The sequence below is a fragment of the Zootoca vivipara genome, chromosome 1 (genome assembly GCF_965207765.1).
Source record: "Zootoca vivipara chromosome 1, rZooViv2.hap1.1, whole genome shotgun sequence".
In the NCBI taxonomy this organism is placed as follows: Eukaryota; Metazoa; Chordata; class Lepidosauria; order Squamata; family Lacertidae; genus Zootoca; species Zootoca vivipara.
The window spans coordinates 32,729,389-32,756,326 of NC_142582.1; the positions used below are offsets into that span (position 1 = coordinate 32,729,389).

General features: G+C 42.6%; 1 long non-coding RNA gene across 2 annotated transcripts in view; it reads right to left on the bottom strand.

Annotated features, from left to right (window-relative positions):
• Nucleotides 1–3,623: 3,623 nt before the first annotated feature.
• LOC118092835 (uncharacterized) overlaps nt 3,624–26,938 on the bottom strand; it is a 28,519-nt gene continuing 5,204 nt past the window's right edge. For both annotated transcript variants that reach the window (XR_015948039.1, XR_004693573.3), the window contains exons 2-3: nt 5,614–5,772; nt 3,624–3,767 (exon numbers count right to left, since the gene is read on the bottom strand). This is a non-coding gene — a long non-coding RNA (uncharacterized LOC118092835). The remainder of the gene's footprint in view (nt 3,768–5,613; nt 5,773–26,938) is intronic.

The window sequence follows — 26,938 nt, forward strand, 5'->3', positions numbered from 1 at the left end:
CCACTACTGAGAAGGCCCTCTGCCTGGTTCCCTGTAGCTTTGCTTCTCACAGTGAGGGAACCGCCAGAAGGCCCTCAGCGCTGGACCTCAGTGTCCGGGCAGAATGATGGGGGTGGAGACGCTCCTTCAGGTATACTGTAGAAAAAACATCAACCTCAAGGCAATTTAAAATATGGATTTTATGCACACTTCACCTTAGGCTATGCATTTTGTACTCATTGCTTAGCTGGAGAACTGTATCTCCCAATTCAGAGAAGTGTAAATATTGATGCATGACTATCAGAAAGTGCAATTAGGTCAGTTTCCCTCTAAATGTCAAGTAAATTTCTCCCCCATTCCTATTCCCAGGTAAGTGTATAGGATTGCAGCTTGGTGGACTCTATAGCACAAGTTGTGAGGGCCTCTAGCTTTTAAAATAGAATTAAGGCCAAAATGCAGAGAGCTGGCCACTGGCTATGAGAGCTAAATTGCACCTCCTTATTCAAAGGTCATTAGTCCTACCATGTTTCCCCAAAAATAAGACACTGTCTTATATTTATTTTTTCTCAAGAAGACACACTATGGCTTATTTTCAGGGGATGTCTTATTTTTTAATTACGTGTCCAGCCTCGCCTCTTCCTTGGCGCCCTCCAGAACTGCGCCTATCACTATGTCTTATTTTCGGGGTAGGGCTTATATTGCGCAAATGCTTAGAAATCCTGCTACAGCTTATTTTATGGGTATGTCTTATTTTCGGGAAAACAGGGTGTGCACAGCAGTATCTTTATACCTCCTCCTCTTACCTGTGAGCTTTAGGACACAACTGGCTATTTGCTGTCAGAAAGAAGAGTGCTTTGCTAGATTGTGTTTATATTCTGATCATGTGATCCTTTGCAAACTTGTAAGGTCTGCTATGCTAAACACACACGCTTCATTTCCTCTTCAACGAAAGGGGAAATTCTGGGCATGCAGATGGATGCTTCAGTGGTTTGTTGTGAGCAACAGATATCTGAGGTATGCAAAGCATATTCCATAAAAGGGCTTCTGCACTCACCCAGGTTCCGTGAAATGCACACAATAAAGACTACTGCCTTTGCTGAAGAGAATAGAGAAGCCCCCACATAGGAGGCCCTTATAAGCTTAACCAAGCTTACAGACTCCAAATTAGTTTTTGTCTGGAATCCATAGTGTTTAGCATTCAATAGATGCATTCTGTACTTATGGAGATATTCATTCCCATCCCTTTTTGTTCTTATGAAATATTTTATGAGGCACCATCCTACGGCAAGCTATCAGAGACTTAAAGAGGGAGGAAATGTAAAGCTGTTATTTCTCCTGAGAGGGAGTTGCTTTAGATATGAATAAACGACATATGGACAACAATGAGAGCTAGCATAGAGGGGTGGCTGTTATGTGTATAATCTATCACTTTGTGAGGCCTGAGCCATGGACAACATTCAGAGGAAAGCCAAGAACCAAGAGTTCTGTCAGGGAGTCAAAGAGCCGAGGAACATATTGGATCTAGAGAGACAATTAAAAGTCCCAAACCAAACTGGAAGCCCTTTATGGTCCTTCCTGCCTAGTAAGTTCAGAGGTTGACAAAACTCAACTGCCCAAGTAGATTGTCCAAGTGGCAGTTCTGGTGGTTCAACACATGAGGCAACAGTATTCCAAATTGTAGCACTGGTGGCCTGACTGAGATGAGAAATCCCTCCCTTCTACCCAAAATTCAGAAGGAGGATTTAGATAAGCCACCATCTTGCCCAACCATTGAGGGATATCTTTTTAGGTTTTGCAAAGAGAATCTACATAAAATTGCTTTATGGACACTATGAATATATAGCTAAGGAAACGGCATCTAGTGTTACAGGAAGAAGGACCAGGTACATTTCAGGTAAAAATTGCCTTCAACCTCGGGTCATTTTAATGCTACCCAAGTCTCCCCCCCTCCCCCCTTTCCCCATTTTCTTTGCTGCCTTAATGAAACATTCCTAGCTCTGGAATTATTGTGATTCGAAAGACCCAGATGGTACTGAAGGGTGCAATTTTAGAAAAATGTACAAAACTATACATGAATTACAGTTCATTCCGACATTCAATTTGGCATCAAACCACATGCGTTTACTTTCCATCACATTAGAAACATGAAATGGCCTGTTCTGCATTAATTGATTGAATGATGGGAACTGTTTTTCTCAGAATGGAGTTTTGATGACCAGGAAAGGCACAGCTTACAGTAAAAATTAAATCAGAGTCACTGCAGGGCTTCATTTGGTTTTAATCATTAGTTAGTGTCTGGTGGTGATTCCCCCCCCCCCACCCCCTTCATTCTGCTCTGCATGGGAAAAAGCAGGGTTGTGGCTAAGCGGAACTCACACACCCATCATTAAGCACTTTGATCTATTTGCCTGTGATACAGTGTGTCCAAGAGAAGAATGCTATTTGACTGGTATGGTTGTCTGTCCCCAAGTAAGGGTATTATTAAGAAAATCCTAGGTTGCAGCACAGCCTGCCAAATTGTGCAAGTTCTGGCGGGTTCCTGGGAAATGAGGCAGTTTGCATGTGTGTATGTGTGTGAATGACATTGTCAGCATGCCAATTGTTATCACCTTGAATTAAGCGAATTAAGCGCCTTGATTCGTGCTCAGCTTGCCAATGCAAAGACAGCCATGCATAGTTGGATGTGATGCTTTGTTGATGTTGAGGGTAGGACTCGAGGCAATGGCTTCAAGTTACAAGAAAGGAGATTCCAACTAAACCTTCAGAAAAACTCCCACGAGAGGTGGTGGACTTTCCATCCTTGGAGGTATTTAAGCAGAGGTTGGATGGCCATCTGTCATGGACGCTTTAGCTGAGATTCCTGCATTGCAGGGGGTTGGACTAGATGACCCTTGGGGTCCCTTCCAACTCTAAGATGCTCCATCACTGAGCTGCCACCCTTCCCCAAAAAGGTCTCCCACCAACATCTTATTTCTTTTCCATTACCAAGGTTATTTCTAGTCTTCTAAACTGACCATTTCCCAGAAGAAGTTATTCAGCTATTTAGATCTGGCGAAATTAACAAATTCAATCAGAGGTGGTAGTAAACAGAAATTTCATCAAAGTTGGGAGAAATTTGGAGATTATATGAAGAGGCACTGTCCCACATTAAAAAACTGGATCTGTTTCTTATAATCTGTACTGTTCACAAAATTATGTTCATAAGAGGAATAATCAAGGAAGTATATTAAGTTAATGGAAGCAGTAACTAGTTAATTCAGTTAATCCGGGAGGAAGATAAATGGAAGGTGTTTGGGAGGAGAGGACAATTTGATTTGATTTATTTTATTTTCTATAGTATGTTTATTTATCGTTGTTGTTGTTTAGTTGTTTAGTCATGTCCGACTCTTCGTGACCCCAAGGACCAGAGCATGCCAGGCACTCCTGTCTTCCACTGCCTCCCGCAGTTTGGTCAAATTCATGTTTGTAGCTTCAAGAACACTGTCCAGCCATCTCGTCCTTTAATTTGACTAAGTCTGAGAAACGATTAGATTGCAAAGGATAATGCAGTGGTATGAGAAAATAGATGGAAAATAGATGGAGTCGTGTAATAGAGTACAATTTTATGTATTATCTGAAGGTTTGTAAATTTATGATCTGCAAATTTTATGTTTTTATGTTTTCTGATTATTTTCAATAAAGTTTATTAAACAAACAAACAAACCATTTCCCTCTGTTATCTCAGCTTTTGTTGGTGGTTTCCTCTTCTTGGGATAAGGGTGGGAGAATGTACTGTATCTGGTGTTAAACTAGAATGTACAAAAACACAAGGAGGACACATTAAAAATCACTCTAGAAGGTTCATTAATCATACAGAGCTTTCCTTTCTACTTGCCTATGGGAAAAACAGGCGAAGATGAGAGGTTCATATTGTTCTGCTCAGAGTCATAAACCTGTTTAAGATGATGCTTTGTTCCTATAAGCAAGGCTTCTGCAAACATTTCCTTGCATATAGAGGAGTGAAAAGTATTCTATAGGCAATAGCTTTCAGAGAAAATACAGTGTGACTCAGAAATCTATACTAAGGCCCTTTACCTCCAGGTAACCCTGCCTGAGGTAAGGGGGGAGAGAATAGTGTTATTTGTTTCAATCTAACCCTTATGTGCCCCCATCACAAACAATCATTTCGACAGTAGGCAATCTTTTTTCTAGCCGGCAAGATAAATGGAAATGTGATAAGGCAGGACAACTCAAGTGCCATTGTCAGAGCTGTGCAATAAAGCACCTGCTCTCTTTGGGGCTGCGGAAGCTGTTGTGAAAGCTACTGCTGCCTACAAAAGCAACACATTCAGTTTCAAAATTAATAACTAATAACACACACACACACACACACACACACACACACACACACACGAAAACCAGTGTAGAGATTTAAGATCAGGGGTTTGTAAATTGGGGGGCCAGGATGACCCATAGTCCCATCCCTACTGAACATGATTATTATTCCAATGTCACTGCATCCGCAGAGTCAGTATTAACTGATTCAGATCTTAAACCAGGAAAGGGGGAACCCTTTTCAGCCTGAGGTCTCCATTCCTTTTTGAGCAACCTTCCGGGGACCACACGCTTGCACTGAGCAGGGCCAGAGGCAAAAATGGGCAGAGCAACAAAAGTCTTTAGCAAGTCTTAAATAACTCTTGTAATGTAACAAAGACTTTGGATGCAATGGAGAACTGGAAAATTGGAGTGGCTTATAGTGCGCAACTGAAAAGTTTAAGTAAAGAGCCCACGGAGCGGAGGAGGGAAGTCTAGAGATTCGGAAAAATCTCATGTATTTGCTATTATTTGTGATTTTGAATGTGAACATTAATTTGTAAAACCAAATAAAAACTATTTAAAAATAAAACAAATAAAACACACAAATAATAACGCAATGTGCTTTAATGGAAGCATGGCTGCCTGGAACAAACCTTCTTGTTGGGGGAGGATTTGATATCCCGCTTTATCACTACCCGAAGGAGTCTCAAAGCGGATAACATTCTCCTTTCCCTTCCTCCCCAACAGACACCCTGTGAGGTGAGTGGGGCTGAGAGACTTCAGAGAAGTGTGACTATCCCAAGGTCACCCAGCAGCTGCATATGGAGGAGCGGAGACGCGAACCTGGTTCCCCAGATTACGAGTCTACCGCTCTTAACCACTACACCACACTGGAGGGAAAAGCACATTCCTTTTTTACTTGATGCCTGCTCTTAATTAATTTGCTGCCCTGAAAATATTTTTCGATTTATGCTCTGGCCCACCTCCGGTCTACTTATCATGACACACATATATTATGTCCGACTGGCTCAGGACATTTCCGACCTTGGCAAACCTCCTCCCATACCCCTGGAGGGAGTTTTGCAGAGAAGCCTCGTGATGCTCAGCAAGAGCTGGAGGAGGGGGGGAACAACCCAGACTTAAATTTTCAAATCTCACTGTGTTACCTTCCTGGAAGCAGAGCTTTGATTTCACAGGAGGTACAATAAGAAGAATTGGACCATCTGTTTATCGGCAGAGAGGAGAATAGCTATCATAATTCTGGCATGCTTCCCACAGTAAAGAATCTGAATAATTACACATGGTCTCAGCTCTCAAGAAAGGAACTCATTCTAGTACCTCTCTGGCGTGGAACAAGCCTCCATGCGGTGCATGTTGGCTACCCTGGGAAGTTGTTAAGTTTCGAATCTGTACTCTGCCACTGGGGGGACATCACCAGGCCAGGGCTGCTGTTCTCATGTCAAGTTTGTGGGCTTCCAGGAGGCACCTGCTTGGCCACTGTGGAAAACAAGATGCTATTTAGAAAGGCCTTTGGCCTGGTTCATATATTTTTACATACTTCTTAAACAGTTGCAAACAAACATGTGAGCTGTTTTATTTTTAATTTCACTCTGTGACTTGCCCTTTTAGGATAGGGCTAGGATTTAGACTGAAAATGCCAAAACACCAGAAAAAGCATTTATTCTGGGCTCTCCTGAGAGACAACATTTTCGTAAAACACAGTTGCATTAAGTTACGAGGGTGGGGGCTGTGCATTTGTATGTTTATTTCTACAGCATAAGCATAACCGGCAATTAACAAGAAATATCTTGAGTCAAATTATTCCTCAACTTTCACACTCCGTGTTGTATTTGGAAAGGATTGCATTATTATTTTTTAAAAAAGGCATGTCACTTCTGGTTTGGTTTCTCTTCTATGTAATTTTGAGTTTGTATTTTGCAGGTGTATTTTATTTGCTGTTTTAACTTTCGATTTTGTTTTTCTTTCTTTTCTATCTGAAAATAGGGGGGTTGTTTTTGTTTGTTACTATGTTATGCATTTTTGTGTGTGTGTGTGTGTGTGTGTGTGTGTGTGTGTTTAAAAAAATTGTACAGTAATCCCTCCTGTGATCCTCAGATGAAGGGTGGTATGGCAAACAAACAAACAAACAAAAATATCTGCTTGATGTTAAAATAACTACAGTGCGGGTTCTCCTTCCTGGAGAGCACGTGTTGCGGTGGGGGCCAACAAACTACCCCCTTTGCTGATGGGGCGGGATTGTTTGGGTTACCGCTGTGGTGATTGGACCACAGGTTGTTGCTGGGGTAAAATACATGTTGCCATTATTTGATTGACAGCTCTGAGGTATAAATAGGCAAGCACGTGTTCAGATCCCCCTCTTTGTCTGCGTACTTTGGATCTCCCTCCCTCCCTCCCTCCCTATTTTTAGGCTCCTGTGTTGACCTTGCTGTGCCTGTCATGGGGTCGTCCGCATTGATGCGGGGGCCCAGTAGGAATTTTTCCATTTGCCTGACTGGCTGGTGCCATCTGGTTTTTGCCTGCTGCATAGCAAATTGTCACAAATTGTAAGGTTGGCGGTTAGGCATTGGTTAGTTTGTTGGTAACGGAGGGGTATTGTTGACTGTGGCTACCCCTCCAATTGGTAAGGAATCCAGGGGCTTGACATGCTTTTGTCCGTTTCCCCCGGTCGGGGGCCAGGGCCTTGCAAGAGCCCCCGGGAGCCTGAGGGAAGAGGGGAGGGTCAGACACACCTGACCGCCTGTCTCTCCCCAGAGGGTTTTCCTCTGACTGACTTAGATGTCAGCTCTGTCCATAGGGGACAGTTGGTGGAACCAATGCCTACGCAACCACTCACATATTTTGTATTTTAATAAAGTTGTGGCCAAGTTCATGCCAAAAACCCAAAACAAAATTCTGTCTGTGGTGTGAGTTTTTTGAGGGGGTGGTCAGGGGAACTCAACACGCAATAACATTGACAAAATACCATCTAAAGCTTTAAAAACAACAACACAGTCCTTGTCTGTATGCTTACAATTTAGTGTCAAAATCATGGTGTCTCTCCCATCACATTGCAAAAGATCCTATGGACTAAGGTTACCTCTGTCCTTGCAGCCTTTACTAATGACTGCACAGCAGCTCTAAGAGAAAGAGGCAATGAGGAAATGTATGGAAGCAACTACAGCTGCTCACCTGACCACCACGGTCCACATGCACTGGGTTTTCTGGCCAAGCTTGTCACTTACCGACCTATATTGAAGAATCAGTCGGCTCACTCCAGGTAATTTCACTAACTAAAGTCATGGGACATAAGTTAGTCAAATCATGCGGGCAAAGGCATAGCACTTCACAAGCCGCTGGTTGTCAACACTAGCAAATCCAGTCCAGCAGTTTTTACCTGTCCCACACCTAACACCATATATGATACCAGGTGTAGGGCAGGTGACCCAGAACAGTCTCTTGTGCAAAATGGAGAGTCCTAATTGTGATGAATTATTCTCTCAATAAGAAAATTCCTTCAGTAGCACCTTAAAGACCAACTAAGTTTATATTTTGGTATGAGCTTTCGTGTGCATGCACACTTCTTCAGAAGTGTGTATCTGAAGAAGTGTGCATGCACACGAAAGCTCATACCAAAATATAAACTTAGTTGGTCTTTAAGGTGCTACTGAAGGAATTTTCTTATTTTGCTTCGACTCAGACCAACACGGCTACCTACCTGTAACTATTCTCTCAATGCAAGAACAGAAGGAAGAGTGAAAAGATCAAATGAGGACTCTACCTTGTTGGTGCTTCCCCATTCTCCATCAATCATCACCTTGACATGCACATTGGTGACCTGGTGATAATATTAACCCTTTGATATAACTGTGTTCTTATGAATGGGGAGAGAGTTGGTATGCTAATGGCTCTTTTTTTCTTAATTTAATTCTGAGCATCAGCTTTCCATTTTAGCGCAAGATTAACAAGGCTAAGCCCCCAGTTAACCTTTTGTTTTATATTTTTCGCCTCCTGGATCCAAGGTGGAGCACTGTCTGATATGAGAAAGCACTTCAGGAAGCAGCAATATCATGCATGAAGACCCTTCATGAATGCAAACAGTACAGAGCTTAAGGGAAGGGGGTCCCTGGTGGAGAGAGGTGGATTAGTCAGATTTAGAGTACCGGTATTTCAAAAATACTTTTTGTTAAATAAATCCACAACGTAATATCATCAACCCAGTTGAAGTGAGAAGCTGTGGAAAACATTTCTTACATTTCCTGGGAGGAATTCAGTTAAATACCAGTTCCAAGTCTTTCTGTCATCACCACAAAGTGTTATTTATTTGATGGCCTTAGCAGACAGAAGGCATGAAATCTATAGAAGACACAGAAACTCTAAGCCCTGTATGAATCGTTCCAACTAAGGGTTATCTGTGGCCCAGACGTCAACTAGTGTAACAGGAATTTCTGTTCCCTAGAGAACTCTCAGAACTCTAGATCTCTGGCAGAGCTTTGCATCCTTATGACACTACAGATCCCAGGATACTTTGGGAGAAGCCATGACAGTTAAAGTGGTAGAAAACTGATATACATTTGTCATATCAATATTCTCTTGGAGTTGGCTCCATTTGGAATGCAGACACTGGTGATTCACACTGGGAATGTTTTAACTTAGTAAAAAAATCAATACAATAGAATCAGCTCAGGAAGCAACTCAATACATGCAGGAAATCGTTCGGCAGGCGGGTGTGGAGGACTCCCTGGTCCTGAATGGGGTAACTGTGCCCCTGAAGGACCGACCAGGTGCACAGCCTGGGAGTCATTTTGGGCTCACAGTTGTCCATGGAGGCGCAGGCCAATTCTGTGTCCAGGGCAGCTGTCTACCAGCTCCATCTGGTACGCAGGCTGAGACCCTACCAGCCTGCAGACTGTCTCACCAGAGTAGTGCATGCTCTGGTTATCTCCCATTTGGACTACTGTACTGCAACATGCTCTATGTGGGGCTACATTTGAAGGTGACCCGGAAACTACAACTAATCCAGAATGTGGCAGCTAGACTGGTGACTGGGATTGGTCGCTGAGACCATCTAAGATCAACTAAGCCCTGAAAGACCTACATTGGCTCCCAGTACATTTCCGAGCACAATTCAAAGTGTTGGTGCTGACCTTTAAATGCCTAAATGGCCTCAGCCCAGTATAGTACCTGAAGGAGCGTCTCCACCCCCATCATTCTGCCCGGACACTGAGGTCCAGCGCCGAGGGCCTTCTGGCGATTCCCTCACTGCGAGAAGCCAAGTTACAGGGAACCAGGCAGAGGGCCTTCTCGGTAGTGGCTCCCGCCCTGTGGAACACCCTCCCATCAGATGTCAAAGAAATAAACAACTGTCTGACATTTAGAAGACATCTGAAGGCAGCCCTGTTTAGGGAAGCTTTTTTAATATTTGATGAATTGTTGTATTTTAATATTCCGTTGGAAGCCGCCCAGAGTGGCTGGGGAAAGCCAGCCAGATGGGGGGGGGGGGTATAAATAAATTGTTGTTGTTGTTGTTGTTAAAGATGTTTCTGGTGTACATTGCAGCAGTGGCAGGATTTAGTTAGAGGTGGATTTAGGGCAGTGCGACTAGTTCTACTGTGCTGGATGCAGAGTTTAGGAGGTGCTGCAGGGTGTTGCAGTGATGGCACAGTGAATAGAGTTTAATGGAGGGTAAGAGGTGGGAGGGCTGCAAGAAGGTCAAACCTATCCATTCTTAAGGAAATCAGCCTTGAGTGCTCACTGGAAGGACAGATCGTGAAGCTGAGGCTCCAATACTTTGGCCACCTCATGAGAAGAGAACAATCCTTGGAAAAGACCCTGATGTTGGGAAAGATTGAGGGCACTAGGAGAAGGGGACAACAGAGGATGAGATGGTTGGACAGTGTTCTCGAAGCTACCAACATGAGTCTGACCAAACTGCGGGAGTGCCTGGCGTGCTATGGTCCATGGGGTCACGAAGAGTCGGACATGACTAAACGACTAAACAACAACAACAACAAGAGGTGGGAGGAGGCACTGAATTTTTGCCTTCACTGAAATATGAAAAACGAAGGTCCGCCCCTGATATGGGTAGACACAACATTTGCAAAAATTAGTACAGTATACTAATGCCTAGCAAAGTTTCAGCTAGGGGAAAAAACTAAGCCCACAGTCCCAGCTTAAGTCACTGAGGCTGCAACCCTGTATAGACCTATCTGGGAGTAAATCCCATTAAACTCATTGGGATTTACTTTTGGGTAGGCATGTATAATAATGACAAATAATTACACGGTCTAGCATAAGCCAACCATATTCAGTATAATTAAAATGCCAAAGCATAGACTTTAATAACTAGAACTACAAGCTCTAACGGTGTCTATCACTTTAACCAGTGAGTGCAAATTTTAATGAGTAAAGTAGTGAGTTAAAGGCATGCTTATTTTTAAAGTCTGTTTTGCTTATATGTTTCCCTGTAAAGGAAAACAGAAAGAAAATATTAAAGCTGAACTCTATGTCTCACAGCAAGCAGCTTTTGTTAATTAATTTATGTAATCTCTCACTTTCTTCAGTATTTCAAATAATCACTTATACTGAAGTTTTGATCATAGGTAATTAAAATGAAATAAATCAATAAATTAAAGGGAAAAGGGTTAATCAGCTAAAATGATTTATGAGTTGTTAGTCAAAGGATATGGCGTGGTATTCAATTATATTTTACTCAGGATAGACCTATTGAAATAATCATGTTCATCAGTTTTCCTGGGTCTTCTCTGAGTAGTGGACGGCCACCATGGATTTTAATGGGACTTGCTACTTCCCTGTGTAGAATTCCAGTCTTTGTAGGGCCAAAGGTTTGAATGTTACCTCCAGGGTCCAAGCGCATAATAGAAACTGAAAACATGCTCACCAAAGGAAACATAAAACTTGGCTGAAATTATTTTGTTTGTGTTGATCAGCTGTATGCTTCTCACATTTATAGAGCCTGCCAATTTTAATTTATCAGCTCGACTGCCACTTTGGGGGTTAACATGCTTTGTTACAGAATTTTCTTCAAGGAGCAATAATGAAAGCATAATGGCATGGCATTCCAAACAAAGGCTTAGCAGAGATTGTAAAATATTTGAGGACTTGATGTCCTGGTAGGGATGGCAAAGTAGTTGTGGCAGGAGGTACATACAGAATGGAATTTTCCTGCACTCACTTGTAGGTTTTAGTTGTCCTCTAGCTTCCATCGAGCCTGTTCTCGGGACACTTTGCCTTTGAAACATCCAGGGTCATTTTTCCACAGCGTGCTTTAGCATACATAGCGGTTTGCAGTTGTACACAAGTTTATGTGATAATGTCATCCAAAGCAACAGCTAACATCTGTGTTGTCTGTACAGACAGATGGGCACATTTTCAAATTAGCGTGCAACAGTTTTATCTATTCCTCTCCCCTAAATTACTGCTTCCACATACCTTTTTTTAAAAAAAGCATTTTCTGAAATCTTTCAAATGAGAGGTGTTGAACATTAGTGTGTTCATATACTCATATACCAAGGATATGTATTGGTATACAAAGGAGGCTAAGCTACTGCACTGCTTCCTATTTTTTTATTTCATTCATAGACAAGTTGCACATGATGAATTGGGGTGGCACAGACCTGCAACATCAGTAGGTCTGTCCCAATGTGAGATGACCTGAGAAAACATTTTCTGTGTAGGCAGCAAGACCATAAGAAGTGCATTCTCAGCACAGAATGGATGTTCGTCGTTCCAGCAGAATGGACCTCAGATTGATAAACAGTGTGGGATATTGGTGACATATGGAGGGCATCATGTGTACAACACCCCAAAAAAGCACCTGAGTCCAGCTCTGAATGTGTATTATCATTCAGTGTGCACATGCCACTAAGTCTCCGAAACCCACACCATAATATCTAAGCATCCAACTATCTAAGCATCCAACACGCCTCTGGAGCTAATTCGGCTCCGAACACCCTTAGAGAAGCTGCAGAACCTTTCCCCCCACTGCACAGATAATGAAGCAAATACGAGGTAGCAGACAGGATGCTATGGGAGAATTCCCCTTCATGTTTGGCGCCAGACAACAGTGCAACAGCAACCAACCTTTCCGCCATGCTTGGGTAATGAGACACTGGGACGTGAGAGCCGGATTGTGCCAAGCCCTAATTTCTATTTCAACATAGGGCTTTTGTGCTTCATCTTCTCACATTTTATTTGTGGCCCTTTTAAGCAGAATACTGGAATGAGTGGCCAAACACAGCCTGAGCTGTCAGCAGTATGTATCGCCGCTGAGGCCAGCTCAACATGATATCTTACTCTTTGTGCGAAGCAAGGCTGCAGCTCAAGGCTTGATAATCACTTTTTTGTTAAGGGGATTTGAGGATTGATCAATGGCTTCCTTGTTGCTCACACTGACCCACTCTATCTCAGCTCTGCCATGGGTCTGTGGGGGGATTTTCCTCGGGGTTTTCAGAATTTTCATCTAATATCACTGGCTTTCTTTTTTTTATCCAAACTTTATCGGGAGATAATTTTGTGCCAGAACCTACGCCTGTTTTCCGTTGTTTTGTCAGCTCCGTTATTCTGTTACAGACCTTCTCCTCAGCTCTCTCTTCCACTCCGCATTACTCAGAGCAGAATAACAATTCTGGTGAAACTGTATAATTAAGCAGTAGGGTATGACAGGAGGTGTGGCTACCACAAGATAATTACATCCTTCAGGTACTGGGAGACTTTCAATATGAATTATTTTTATCGCTGTTAGGAAAGGGCCCCTTGCATTGCCTACCTCCACATTAAGCACATCATGGCGCATAAATGACACATTTCATCTTCATTTCTTCGACTTATCATTTTGTTCCCCCTCCCCCCAAAAATCCTCGGAAGTAGTACTGCGCAATAAAGTGAGGACGTCAGACAAGTAAATATGACATACCATTTATATTAATTATGAATTAATGTAGAAATCAAGTGTTTGTCTCTCTATTGATGTCTTGCAAGCCTGAGACTTTTAATCTGTCGGTTCTTAACTAAATGGTGACCTGTTATGCTGAAACACTAAATACATGAGTTAGCCCTTTCTTTACAGTAGTAGCTTCCTCCACATAGAGGTATGGGGTTAACATGTGATTGAGATAGTATTAAAGGACTAGTATGAGGAACTGATTCACCTAGGTATATGTGACTACAGTGGTACCTCGGTTTATGAACACAATTGGTTCCGGAAGTCTGTTCATAAACTGAAGCGTTCATAAACTGAAGCGAACTTTCCCATTGAAAGTAATGGAAAGTGGATTAATCCGTTCCAGACGGGTCTGTGGAGTACTCAACCTGAAGCGCACTTAACCTGAAGCATGGGTGTAATTGGTTCCAGAAGTCTGTTCATAAACTGAAGTGTTCATAAACTGAAGCGAACTTTCCCATTGAAAGTAATGGAAAGTGAATTAATCCTTTCCAGATGGGTCTGCGGCGTTCATATACTGAAAATTTGTATACCGAGGTGTTCATAAACCGAGGTTCCACTGTACTGCAATTCCAGTACTCAAGGTGGCCTTGTTTGGGGTGAATTATGTATAAACCCTCTGGATCGCAACTATTTTATGGTTAGAAATGAACCCTAGCACACCTGCATGATGCCAGCCTTTAGGCTTTGAGTTTATCAGTTTCAAAAGATGCTGGAGAAAAAATTATTGTCACCAGGGCCATATTTAAATGTAGAACCTACATTATAGTTAACATATGAGAGGAGGGGTTGGGGACAAGTGCACAATTTCCACAATCGCCATTCTGGAGGGCAACCTTGTGAAGCGGAAAGCCTTTTGTACTCCTCAAAGTTTCCCACACATTTTAGAATCCTGATTTTCCAGAGTTCTAAAATACAAGGTGGGCCTCCAGGAGTACAGAAGTCTCCTCTTTTCAGAAGATCACCATCAAACTTGTGAAGGAAGATGAGAAAGGGATGGGGTGAGGAGCTAGCATACTCACCCCTAGAGCCCTGCTTACATGTTCACTCTATAACACTGAATGCCTGAAAGGGATTAGAGTTCCACTGAGATAATCTCTGCAGATCTGGAGAGGAAATTGTGTAGGAAGTCAGGAAGAACCAGGGATTCAGCACCCAGCACCCAGTAAGAATAGGAGGTTCATCACCCACACTGCAGGGCCCCCGATGCAACTTCTGTGGTCTCGCTAGGCCTTGGACAGCATCTCTGAGAAGAAGTGAGGTTCCAAGGCTGGGGGAGGCATGTGGCATCAGGACATCACACGCACAGGACACCCATAACTTGGGGTCCAAGTCGGCTCTCCTGGTAGGAATGTCAGGTCCAGACAGCAAGGAACCTTTTTTACCTTTAAAAGTTGTGACTTACTGGTGCCATTGTGGTTATCTCAGCATTGGAAGTTTAGTAATATTGAGAAAAGTAGAAAGTTTCCTCTTCTATGTATAAACTAAAAGAAACAAGATTGGCCTAGCTTGGCCTGGCCTATATCACAGGATGATTGTGCAGAAAAATGCATTAGCTGAAGCTACTGTTACAGGTAGGTAGCCGTGTTGGTCTGACGTACTCGAAACAAAAAATAAAAAAATTCCTTCCAGTAGCACCTTAGAGACCAACTAAGTTTGTCATAGGTATGAGCTTTTGTGTGCATGCACACTTCTTCAGATACACTGAAACAGAAGTCACCAGACCCTTATGTATTGTCAGAGGGTGGGGAGGGGTATTACTCAGAAGGGTGGTGGGAATGGGTGATTGGCTGATAGGAGTGGTAAAACTGTTGGCGACTGTTGACGACTGTTAATGACTTCTGTTTCAGTGTATCTGAAGAAGTGTGCATGCACACGAAAGCTCATACCTATGACAAACTTAGTTGGTCTCTAAGGTGCTACTGGAAGGATTTTTTTGAAGTTACTGTTGTTTGCTATATATCTTGTGCTTGTTTTTTAAATGTCTGAGTTAGACTTTAGTATAAATATTGAAGACAGCAATAAAAAAAATACTGGGAACAGTAATGACCTTTAAATGCCTCTTAAAAATCTATATGAATTCCACTCTTAAAAACTCATATGTCTGCCCAACCTTCGTTCATTTTTATTTTTTGATATACTGCTCGGCTTTATTTGTGACATACGAGTGCATGTTGTTGTTCTTCTTCTTGTTGTTGTTGTTGTTGTTTACGTACTCCACTTAAGAGATTTTTTTTAAAGTGAATTAATTTATGTTCTCATAACAGCTTACACAACAAAAACCTGACCAATATCATATCAAGAAAACAGCAAACATTTTAAAAGTATCAAACAACTGCTTAAAAACTTGCAGCAAAGAACTGGGTATTTTAGCAACTAAGAGCATTTTTAAAGTCCTTTGCCTGGTGCTGAAGAAATAGCAAAGTAGGTGCTGGCAGGCAAATCTTCCCCACAAAAGAATGTGGTGAAGCATTACTGCAGGTAAAAGGTAAAGGACCCCTGGATGGTTAAGTCCAGTTAAGGGCGACTATGGGGTTGCAGCGCTAATCTCACTTTCAGGCCAAGGCAGCCAGCGTTTGTCCACAGACAGTTGTCCAGGTCATGTGGCCAGGATGACTAAACCGCTTCCGGTGCAATGGGACACCATGATGGAAACCAGAGCGCACGGAAACGGCATTTACCTTCCTGCCACAGTGGTACCTATCTATCTAATTGCTCTGGCGTGCTTTCGAACTGCTAGGTTGGCAGGAGCTGGGTGAGAGCAATGGGAGTTCACCCCGTCGCGGGGATTCGAACTGCCAGCCTTCTGATTGGCAAGCCCAAGAGCCTCAGTGGTTTAGACCACAGCAGCCCCCACATCAGTTTACTGCAGGTAACCTCATGCCTAAACTGTATCTGGCTTTAAAGGTAAGCAACAGCATCCAGTGAAGACGTTGAAGAATGGATCAGATCTGTTTCTACTCATTGGTTCCAATCAAAGTCTTTGCAGCTGCATTTTGAACTAGAGTAGTTGAAGTTTCCAAACAGTCTTCAAATGCAGCCCCCTGGTTCAATGCACTGCAGTAGTTTAATATAGTCATGGAGGTTTCCAGGGCATAGATATCTATGACTAGGCCAGAGGTCAGCAAACGTTTTCAGCAGGGGACCGGTCCACTGTCCCTCAGACCTTGTGGGTGTGGGATGCAAAGGGTTAAGTGCAGTCAAGTCACAACAATCCCTAGATAGTCCACTTGGAGGACTGAGGAGGAGGATATGACTAAGCGTAGTTTCCTCTTCCTTCACATGCAAATGAGTTGAGGAAGTGGCAGATAAATCCTGAAGGAAACAGCCATTTTCCCTCTCTTGGACCAGACCTCTTGGACTACACACATCTTAGTGAGTCTCTCCCTCAAGGCCTCCAGCCTAGAGAGAGAGATGAGATGGAGTCTCACTTCTTATAAGTGAACTTCACAATGTATATATTACCTTTTAACTAAGCAAGTCTACCTCTTGAGTGTGCTGTACCTCGAGATGCTTGTAAGTAAACATCTTTTATACTTTTAAGAGCATTGTGTTGTGTCTTTTCTTTTAAGAGGGAAAAAGGGGAAATACCAGGAAAATACACTTTATTTTAGTGGCTTAAATCAAGCCTGCGCAAACGTTCTTCTGCTGTGTATTTTGCAAAAGGGGAATGTTTTACTCTGCTAAAGTTTTGTGCTTGCTAGCGCAAGCGGGGATAGGATATATTAAACAATATCTCCTCATCCACATTCCTGAACATTCCCACAAAGGGTTATTGCGGCCCAGAGTTGCGTATTTTGTGTATTTTTGAAGGATTGATTTGGATTGTGATTTTGAACTCTGTAGGATTTTTCCAGTTAGGATTTCCTGGTTGAGCACATGGTCTCTTTGTTCTGCAGTGTGCTTGGGGGATTAACTACCCCTCCCCTCCCTCAGAGTTTACAGCACTGAGAAAGCTCAGAGGTAGTGAAGATATTTTTGAGATTTTGAATTTGATTTTTGAAAGATTTTTGAATTTTGGAAATTTTTGAAGTTTTAAGATGGCAAGCTCCAGTTTTGATAGTGAGGCAAGACCAAGTTTTATGCTGCTGGATGACAATAATTTTGTGCAGTGGAAGCAGCGCGTTTTAGTTTATCTTGCTGCTAGGCGTGTTCTGCAGGCCATTAAGGAAGAAAAGCCTACAGGAACCGATGCAGAAGCTTTAGCTAAGATAGAAGCTTGGAGTATTAAAAATGATGAAGCCAAGCACATAATTTTGAGCAGTTTGAGGAATGAGCATCTATCAATGATAAATTTTGAAGATGATGCATCTAAGATCCTAGAGGACATTGAACGCATTTATGCACAATCTACAGAGAGTTCCTATAGATACTTGTTGGATAAGTTACTCAAGTTGAAGATGAATTCTAGAGAAGAGTTTACAGAGCATTTTAAGAATTTTTCTGAGATTGTTCAAAGAATTGCCCTTACTCCCAGAGCCTTTGATGATGTGACTAAAGTAACGTTTATGCTTGCATCATTGGGACCTACGTTTGCTCCATTTAAAAGTATAATGGATCACACAAAGGATTTAACTTTTAATGAGCTTATCAACCATTTAAGAGAGGAATGCAGAGATAGCCTTGATTCTCAAGAAAGGAATCCAAGGAGGAAGGATAGCAGCTATGCATCCAAGCATTTTGGAAAGTCCAGACAGACATCTAGAGAAATAATTTGTTTTAAATGCAATGGGAAAAACCACATAGCAAGGAACTGCAAGAGTCAAAATGGGGATAAAGTTGAATCCCACCCCTCAAAACCACAAGGTGTTAAGAAGGGGAGTCATGAGCAAACCATGTTGATGCAGGAGAGGAGTTTAGCTGTCCAGGATTGTGAAAATAAGCGCAATAAGTGGATTCTTGACAGTGGAGCGAGTTCTCATTTCTGTTATGAAAAGGAGTATTTTAATGAGATTAATGGGGATGAAACCTCTGAAATTGAGATTGCTGATGGCAACATTGTAAAGGCAATTGGTTCAGGAACTGTGAATTTGAAATTCAACGTAGATCATGAAACAATTAATACTAAGATAACTGAAGTTAAGTTTGCACCAAAGCTTAATTGCAACTTACTCAGCGTGTCCAGTTTGGACAGGAAAGGTTTTAAAATTACATTTGAAAAAGGACAATGTATTGTGACTAAGCATGATGAAGTTTATGTTCAAGGCACACTAAAGGATGGTGTATATGAGCTTAATGTTTCAGAGAACCAGCAGAACCAGTCTGCAAAGGTGGCGCAACCAAGTCAAAAGGACGAAGGAAGTCTGGAACTCTGGCACAAGAGACTTGGACACAGAGACACCAACGTTATTCTGGAACTACAGAAAGGTGATCTTGTGAGAGGTCTGCAGGTAAAGCAAAGCAACACAAATACACCAACATCAAAATGTATAACTTGTGTTAGTGAGAAAGCAACTAAACCTTCTTTCCCACGTTGTGCAGAGAAGAGAAGCACTAAAGTATTGGACATTGTCCATACAGATCTATGTGGACCAATGAATGTGTCTTCTCTAGGAGGTAATAAATATATTTTGATATTTTTGGACGATTTCTCGAGATTCTGCGTAGCCTACTTTATCAAGGAGAAGAGTGAGACAGTGGAATTGTTCAGGGACTATCTTAACATGGTCAAGAACAAGTTCCAGCGAGCCCCTTCCATTTTAATGTCCGATAATGGTGGGGAATTTTGTTCACATGAGATGCAGGCCGTCATGGCTAGAGAAGGCATATCACACGTGACCACAGTTGCCTACACACCCCAACAAAACTCAATTGCAGAGAGGAAATTTAGATCCATTTTGGAAATGACAAGGTGCATGCTAAAGGAAGCTAACTTGTCACACAGGCTGTGGGGTGAAGCGGCTCGTTGCTCAGTCTATCTTCAGAACAGACTGCCCACAAAAGGCGCAGAGCGCACACCATTTGAACTTTGGCATGGAAAAGCCCCAAATTTGTCACATATACGTGTATTTGGAAGTTTGTGCTACTATCATGTGCCCAAGGAGCACAGACACAAACTTGATTCCAGAGCGAAGGCAGGGATCCTAGTTGGGTACGCTTCTGGAGGAAAAGGATATAGAGTCTTGGATCCGCAAACTGGCAAGACAAGTTCGCAGCATGTAATTTACTTCGATGAGCAAGGCAAAGTTGATACAAAGGACACTGCCATTGATTGTTCCAAGGAGCCACAGGATGAGGAATTTGTGATTTTTCCTTTTGAACCAATACAAAGTACTAATCCAACTTCTAGTGTCGTAGCACCCCCTATAGGTGACACCCGAGAAGACGTGGAGGTCCAGGCCCCTGGCAGCACCAGAGACGAAGATGATGACGAGCAGCTGTATGGGGATATGCCACTGCTGGAGGAGGATGAGGAAGCTGATGCGGTCGAAAGACCAGAGGTCAGACGCTCATCCAGAACCAACAGAGGTGTTCCACCATTACGGCTGTCCTACCTTACAAGGTCGGCGTCTCCACAGGAACCTTCCAAATGGGAAGAGATAGAGAGGATGCCACCAGATGAAGCCAGTCTCTGGAGGAAAGCTGCTCAGGAGGAGATAGATGCACTTCATCGGAACAGGACCTGGACACTCACAGAACTACCTCCTGGTAAGGAAGCAATTGGAAGTAAATGGGTGTTCAAGGTTAAAAAGGGTTCAGAAGGGGAGGTGCAACGCTACAAAGCTAGGCTTGTGGCACAAGGTTTTTCCCAGAAGTATGGAGAGGATTACGATCAAGTGTTTGCACCGACAGTTCGATACAGCAGTGTCAGACTACTTTTAAGTATTGCAGCATCTAAGCAAATGTCAGTTTACCATATTGACATTGCGACAGCCTTTCTTCACGGCGAAATTTCTGAGCAGATTTATATGAAGCAGCCCAAAGGTTTCATTAAACCAAATGAGGCACATCTAGTGTGCAAGCTGCAGAAAGGACTTTATGGTTTGAAGCAAGCAGCGAGGGCTTGGAACCAGAAACTCCATGAGATGCTGGTGCAGCTTGGGTACAAGCAAGGGACTGCTGATAAGTGCTTGTACACCAAACAAAGGAATGGACAGTTTTCGTACATTTTAGCCTTTGTTGACGACCTTTTAATTTCTACGTCAAATGAGAAAGACTATAAAGACATAGTCAAACACCTCAACAGGGAAGTAGAGGTCAAGGAACTTGGAAAAGTGAAATACTACTTGGGAATTCAAGTTGAGAGAGAAGAGGATGGATCGTTCTTACTCAGCCAAAGGCAAAAGATAACTGAACTGATTGAAAGCATGCAGATGCAGGACGCACACCCAGTTGCGACACCGATGGCCACAGACTTCTTGAAGAATCAACAAGGTTCGAAGTTGCTGCCAAACAACACGCAATACAGGTCAGCGGTCGGCAAACTTTTGTATTTGGTTACCACATGCAGACCTGACCTGGCAAGTGCAGTGGGGATCCTAAGTAGGAAAGTAAGTTGTCCCACTGAGCATGATTGGGCTGGAGTTAAGAGGGTTGTTCGTTATCTAAAGGGAACCATGGACTGTAAATTAAAACTGCCAGCTGTCAGAGACCCTAAACTGCTTGGGTACACTGATGCGGATTGGGCTGGGGACAATAAGGATTATAAATCCACAAGTGGCTATGTTTTTATGTATGGGGACGGAGCTATTGCATGGGGCAGCTATAAACAGAAATGTGTAGCTTTATCGTCCACAGAATCTGAGTACATTGCGGCTTCGGAAGCTTGCAGAGAGATCCCCTGGCTGGATCAGCTCCTGAAGGACTTTGGCGTGCCAAGAACGGGACCTGTCAGCTTGATGGAGGACAATCAGAGCAGTATGAAGCTGACACAAAGTGAAAAGTTCCTTGCACGCACCAAACACATTGGGGTCAGGTACCACTACATACGCCAGGTGATCGAGGATGGACTTGTTGAAATGTGTTACTGCAACACTGACCAGATGACTGCAGATGTCCTAACAAAGCCCCTGCCAAGAGAGAAATTCCAGGATCTTCGTGGCAAGCTGGGACTCTTGGGTGGTTGATTAAAGTTATTTATGTATGTTTTTGTGTATGTTGTGAATTGCCTGAGAAGGGGTTTGTGGGATGCAAAGGGTTAAGTGCAGTCAAGTCACAACAATCCCTAGATAGTCCACTTGGAGGACTGAGGAGGAGGATATGACTAAGCGTAGTTTCCTCTTCCTTCACATGCAAATGAGTTGAGGAAGTGGCAGATAAATCCTGAAGGAAACAGCCATTTTCCCTCTCTTGGACCAGACCTCTTGGACTACACACATCTTAGTGAGTCTCTCCCTCAAGGCCTCCAGCCTAGAGAGAGAGATGAGATGGAGTCTCACTTCTTATAAGTGAACTTCACAATGTATATATTACCTTTTAACTAAGCAAGTCTACCTCTTGAGTGTGCTGTACCTCGAGATGCTTGTAAGTAAACATCTTTTATACTTTTAAGAGCATTGTGTTGTGTCTTTTCTTTTAAGAGGGAAAAAGGGGAAATACCAGGAAAATACACTTTATTTTAGTGGCTTAAATCAAGCCTGCGCAAACGTTCTTCTGCTGTGTATTTTGCAAAAGGGGAATGTTTTACTCTGCTAAAGTTTTGTGCTTGCTAGCGCAAGCGGGGATAGGATATATTAAACAATATCTCCTCATCCACATTCCTGAACATTCCCACAGTGGGGGGCCGAGCTATTTTTTTTGGGGGGGGAACGAATTCCTATGCCCCACAAATAAGCCAGAGATGTATTTTAAATAAAATTACACATTCTACTCATGTAAAAACATGCTGATTCCTGGACCATCTGTGGCCCAGATTTAGAAGGCGATTGGGCCGGATGCGGCCCCCGGGTCTTAGTTTGCCTACCCATGGACTAGGCTATCTGTCTATCCAGGAGGGGATACATAAAATAGTAACAAAGTAGTGCAGGTGTAGGAAGAATAGGGAGGCAGTTCTTTTGAAATCTCTAATTCTGTTCTCACCCTCGCCACCCCATAACAGACCTGATCCAGTTTGCAAGATAATCTAATGCGTGAAAATGTGATATTGTCTCATAAAGCTTCTTTAAGTAGAGTGTTAGCTGCTCCCCTCAGAAACAATGGCATTATCACATTTACCTTTTTAAATCAAGCAATCTTTAATAAAAAATACTTCAAAAAACAAAAACAAAAAACAATGGCATTATCACCACAATTTTATTTTATTTTTGCTGTAATTTTATTTCCTTTCAGAGGCTTGTTCTGAAAAAGCACTTTCACCAACAACCGGGAAAGAAATTGCTCTCATGTTGCCTATCTACTGCTGCCAAAACTTAATTTAATGTTGTATGCCCACGGCCAGTGCATTTACAGAAACAAACAAACAAACAAGCCAGAGTAAGCAGCGTATTGTTGCTAAGCTCTTTCTCCACACACCTCTGTAATATTCAAACGTGTTTCACTCAATAGGAATGAGGGCACACACTTGGGAGAAAATAATGCGTTCGGTGCCTTTGACAACACATCTCTGACAAAATCATTCCATCTTGGCGTGTGGAGTGGTATGAAATATATTGCTGCTTTCCCACAGGTAACTAAGCACAGCCCAGGTGTATTTCATAAGTGACATTTGAGTTACATTTTTCAAATTCCAAAGCCATCAATCACCATGTACAGGCCGGGGAATTTCCCAAATGTGTTTCCCTAATGTTCTAAATGTTATATATATATGAGAATGATCACAGCAGGACACCATTCTGGCTTTGGAATAAATAAAAAACTGTTCCCCTTCTAAGGAATAGTTGGGTAATTTTTCCAGAAGAGTCATCCTCTTAGTCTGCAGGGCAAGAAAACCTCAAGCACTGTGAATTCTTGGAAGGTGCTTTACCGAGAAAAGCAACGGGCTACTGCATTAGACTTATTCCAATTATATCCCATTTATTAATCATTGTGGCTAATATCACAGTTCCAATCTCAAGTGATGTGTGATATAAAGAACAGGCATATTGCATAATCACTACCACCCCACACAAAAAAACTGCAATCTTGAGCATTTTAAGACATTAGGACGCATATCTCACTATTGCCAATAGCATTTACTCTGTGTACAATGTAATAATAATAATAATAATAATAATAATAATAATAATAATTTATTATTTATACCCCGCCCATCTGGCTGGGTTTCCCCAGCCACTTTGGGCGGCTTCCAACAGAAAAGTAAAATACAATAATGGATTAAACATTAAAAGCCTCCCTAAACAATGTACCCCCCCAACTATCTACCAATATCTCAGACTCAATGAAGCCATCAGCTTCCCCCCAGCCTCCCTAAAAGCTTGCTTGAATCTGTAGGTTTTGACAGGGCATTAAAAAAGAAAATGAAGATGAGGTCCTTAGGGGTGATGTTCAACAGTGTTGGTTCCACTAGTGAAAAGGCTGTTTCTTCTAGTCACTTCTGGTGGTAGACAAATGGAAAACTGGTCCTTAGAAGCTGACTGAATGAAGTGGGGAGGCATATGTGGAAAACGTATTACATAGTATGCTTCTTCTTGGAATTTCCCCCCTCTTTGAAGAAGTAATCTCATCTGAGAATTCACATGGGTGCATTTCACATTGGACTTATAATGTGAATTTTGTACTTGAAGGATCAGAACAAATCTCATATGAAGTGGTCTTACTGGAGGATAAATTTCCCCCAGAAACTATTACAAACTCAAATTTAATTGGTTCATTATTTCAGAGGGCTTCACACTTTGGAACAAGTTATAACCACTGCACAGAGAAGCAATCAAGTATGGTTTTATACTGTTTGGGAGGTTGTTGCTAGAGTGTGTTGTGAAAGGCCATTGCCCTTCCCTTCATCTTAAATCACCAATGTTGACATTAATGAGGAGCAATCGTATTTACTTTCATCAGTCTATTTTTAATCTCAGCTTTCACAAGAGATCTCATTTAGTGTCTGCCACTGTGATGAAATATTTCAAGCACAATGCTTCCATTTTTCCCCCTGTGGCTGCATTGCATTTAAACCCATTTTTTGGGGGATCAAGTAAGGTAATATTATATTTACCTTCTGGTTTCACACAATGGTTTTACATTTGAGCTGTGGAGTGTAGCAATTTAGAGATGATTCTCATGAGGTTATTGCCAACCCATTCCCCCCTTCTGAAAGAGATATAGATTACACTTTTCCTAATTTTTTCTTGTGATGGTTTTGATATAATATCTTTATAGGATTAAATCACAGTTTGCCAAACCACTGTAAACCTCCATAAATGGGCTGAATTATGGTGGGGCAAACTGTGACCCAACCAAGTGATTATTTTTCTGTTTCATTTATGAATCACTTCCTATTGGTGCAACAATAAAACTTGGGAAATATTCTTTCAAATGCTCCCAGAAAGTTTGAAGAAAAACATCTTACTACTTTGACAGAAAGGAGAAGGCTGGGAGAAGGCCAGGGCATTTCTTTCTAGAGCCTTTTCCCTGAGAGTGGGATCAGAGATACCAGGTTGCCCTCAAGACTGTGGGGGCCTGGTGCCTGGCACTCTGTGTGACATCACTCACGTCATGTATTGTGCTCATTGACATCACTTGAGCGATGTGCATGCATTGTTGCATCATCTAGAGGAGGCCGAGCTCTCTGGAGGAGCCAGTCACTGAAGCTGCAATGCATGATGTTACACGACCCTTTTCCAACAATTATGAGGGGACTGAAGACACGTCGACCCCCTAGTGTTGATGTGTCTGAGTGGGATAAAGGTCCTGGGAATAAGACTGAGAGGAGGAGTGTCATTTATTTTAATGTCACTTCCAAACTATATTTAAAGAAGCCAAGTGCTGTGAGCACTTTCACTATAATTTAAGAAATGCAAATTAAATTCAGGGAGTCTCCTGAAATCTCAAAGGGGGGGGTAGGTGACGAGATGACAGTTTTGAGAATGGCAGCTCTAATAACCTGAAACTTTAGGGCATTTCTCTCAGATGATTAAAGTAGGGCAAAACAATTTTTTTTAATGTGAAGAAATGGAAGAGAATTGGGGGAAAGTAGTAATGTATACTCTAGCCCAACACCAATAAAACAGCAACCTATTATTGTTGTCTTCATCCTCAGCTTCTGGCACCCGGTATTAAATGTCATAGATTTTTGTCTCCCTATCAACTGATTATTTGGCCCGTAGGCCACAGACAATATCAGCCACAGCTTCCTCCACTGCAGCAATTACAGCATTCACTTGGTATCCCTTTGGTTTCTGTATCAGCCCAGAAGCCATTTTTGATGTCTCAAATCTCATAACCCAGCTGGGCAAGGGACTCGAATTTTGAAAATAAAATTTCTTAAAGTTAAACCATTTGTGTTCCAGGATCCATAACATGGTAAATGTACCTTTAGTGTTTTCTGACTATTCCAGGGTCTCTAGCACTAGAGCTTTTAAAAATAAATGAAATGAAATGAAATGAAATTGTGTCTCACTCCTAGTAAAGAGAAATCGTGTCCTCCCTAAAAGAGGGCATGTGTTACGGTGAGACCTGAAGACTGACCTGTGTTGGGTGGGTAAGATTGGTCAGCCACAACACCTGATTGGTAGATCCCTCAATGTTGGGTTCAATCTGGCCAATGGGGCGCAGTACAAATGGATCGAGGGACCTATACATACCCATGCATGTGACCCAGAGCTTCCTCTATTGGCTCGTGCATTCGGAACACCCGCCCACCTCTCCCTACTTTTAGGGCATTTTGCGATTGACCTTGCTATGCTGTTGTGTGTCATTGGGACAGGGGTACGGCAGGAATTTCCCCCACTTGGCTGATTGGCTGGTGCCATTTGGGTTTTGCCTGCCGCGTAGCAAATCGTCAGAACTTTAAGGTTGTGGATAGGCACTGGTCAGGCAATAGGGATGGGAGAATGCTCTCACCATCCCTATGTGAAGGGTATTCCGTTAAAGGAATCCAGGGACTCAAATGGTTTGGCCAACCCCTGAGAGGGGGTTCTGTCTGTGCCTGAGTCCAGGGGGACATCTGAGTGGTGAACATAGTCTGTTCCCGGCTTTTCGCCTATCTAGGTGTTCACCCTTGGCTGACCTATGCTGGTGCCCTGGGTCAGCGCTACCTGCAACGGTGCAGGGAGCTAGTCATACCAGAGCCTATGCATTCACTCACTTTCTGTAATCATTAAAGTTGTGGCCTAAATTCTGCCAAAAACTAAAAATTGAGTCAAGTGTGAGTTTATTTATGGGGGAGGTCTCTGTGTCTAAACCATAGCTGCCAAGTATCCCGTTTTCACCGGGAAACCCCCTTTTTCCCCACCGTTTCCCGGTGGTCTCCCGTATAGGTTATTATCCCGTTATTCTCCCTTAAATCCGCTTCTGCTGGCGGCCATTTTTCTGGTGCTGCTTTGCCCTTCTATGGGCACCAGAAAATGGCAGCACCGGCGCCAGAAGTCACTTTCACGCGTTTCCAGTCATGCGTAGAAACTACGCAACTTCCGGTGTCGCGCAGCTGCCAGTCCTGGATTATTCTGTCCAGGACTTGGCAGGTATGGTCTAAACACGCAACTTATCAGGCAAGTTATGGATGAAAACACTGTAGCTTTATTCATGTATTGTTTCCTTAAAATTATCTCCCCTTTCTCTTCCCTTCATCCCCTACTTCTTCAGTTTCTCCCCCTGTCTCTTTTCGAGTAGAAG